Source organism: Capsicum annuum, unplaced genomic scaffold, assembly GCF_002878395.1.
Source record: "Capsicum annuum cultivar UCD-10X-F1 unplaced genomic scaffold, UCD10Xv1.1 ctg79976, whole genome shotgun sequence".
Taxonomy (NCBI): Eukaryota; Viridiplantae; Streptophyta; class Magnoliopsida; order Solanales; family Solanaceae; genus Capsicum; species Capsicum annuum.
In genome coordinates, this window is record NW_025890598.1 from 544 (window position 1) to 2,040 (window position 1,497).

The 1,497-nt window shown below is 34.8% G+C and overlaps 1 non-coding gene across 1 annotated transcript; it reads right to left on the minus strand.

Moving 5' to 3' along the window:
- Positions 1–485: 485 nt before the first annotated feature.
- Positions 486–699, minus strand: LOC124895103. Its single transcript, XR_007051518.1, has one exon. It is a non-coding gene; the product is annotated as a small nucleolar RNA U3 (small nucleolar RNA).
- Positions 700–1,497: the final 798 nt, after the last annotated feature.

Sequence of the window (1,497 nt, forward strand, 5' to 3'; positions counted from 1 at the left end):
GTAGTGTTATTTTTAGTACAAATTAAAAATGAAATAAACAATACCGAAATAACTAATTCGGGATAACTTTTGTTACCCAACCAAATGAGCCCTAATAGCACTATTACATATATTCTGATACTCCACTTTTTCATCAAATCATATATATGCCATATGAATTTAGTACTATTTTATATGTCTTTGTCATCAAATCATGTATATGCCATATGAATTTTTTTTTTTGGTTTTCAAAGGTATCCCCACAGCCGACAGCCGTGAGACTAATCCTCCGTTCCTCTGTCAGCTTACTAAGCGGTAGGAAACTGGCCACAGAGTTTACTCCATTCGCCAGAGGCGGGGATCGAACCCCCAACCTCTTGTTTAAGGGACATGGTGTTGAACCACCATGCCAACTCTAGTGGTTATTCACATGGAGGGGGTAATGAAGTACAAAAAATATATTAAAAGGGGGCATTCCGAGAAACGAACTTGGGAAAAAATTTAGGATTCTGTCAGATAGCCACGAGACCATCTCTAGCCCAGCGAACCAGGCTGAGAACGACAATCTACTGCATCATGACCTAAAGGCCATGGAGGCTGTTAATCACGTTCTAGTCTCATGGCCACGGTTCATCCACTAGACTTGATTTTCTGTCTCTTTTGAAGTCAAGGATACAGTGTTACGAGCCTATAGAACAGATCCTGTTCAAGTAAGGTCGTAAAAAGGGGCATTCCGAGAAACGAACTTGAAAATTTAGTACTATTATTTATATATATTTTGATACTTCAATTTGTCATCTAAATGATTGTGAAAGATCCTTATTGGTGTCCAAGCATTTTCTCAATTTGTATATGTTCACATTTGCATGCATATGATTTTCTCTTGTTTAGACTAATATTTTTACTTTTTTTTTAAAAGAAAAATGACAGTTCAGTGCATTAAAGTAGAGCTGTCAATAAGGGTCGATCTGGCCCATCCGGGTTAGCCCACACGGACTTTAGAGTTTGACGGGTTAGGTTGGGCTAGCCCATCAACATGACGGGCCAGAGAATAGCAAGCCCAACCCATCACACTGTGGGCTGCGGGCCGCCACAGGTGAGCCCACTTTTTAAACTATATTATTTTTATAATCTTAATTTAATTTTTAAATTATTAATTACATAAATATTTACAACATAATATCACATGAAGTTGCTACTTGTTAATCAAGTTTCAAATTTACGAAGAAAAAAACGTAATAATCTGTGAAATTAAATAACTTTTGATACCAAATTCAAACCAAATAGAGATGTTAAAACAAACAAAACTGTTAATGAGTAATAATATAACTAGCTAAATAGTAATATTAACCTAATTTTATTTTAATTGATCACAATAAAACACAAAGAAATGTCAATATTTAGTCCATTAAAAGTGAAAATGAACTCCCCAAATAAAACTCAGATGAAACTTATGGCGTATTCAACATCGTCATATCATCTTCATCAAACATATTTAATTTCTTAAAAAAATTAGTA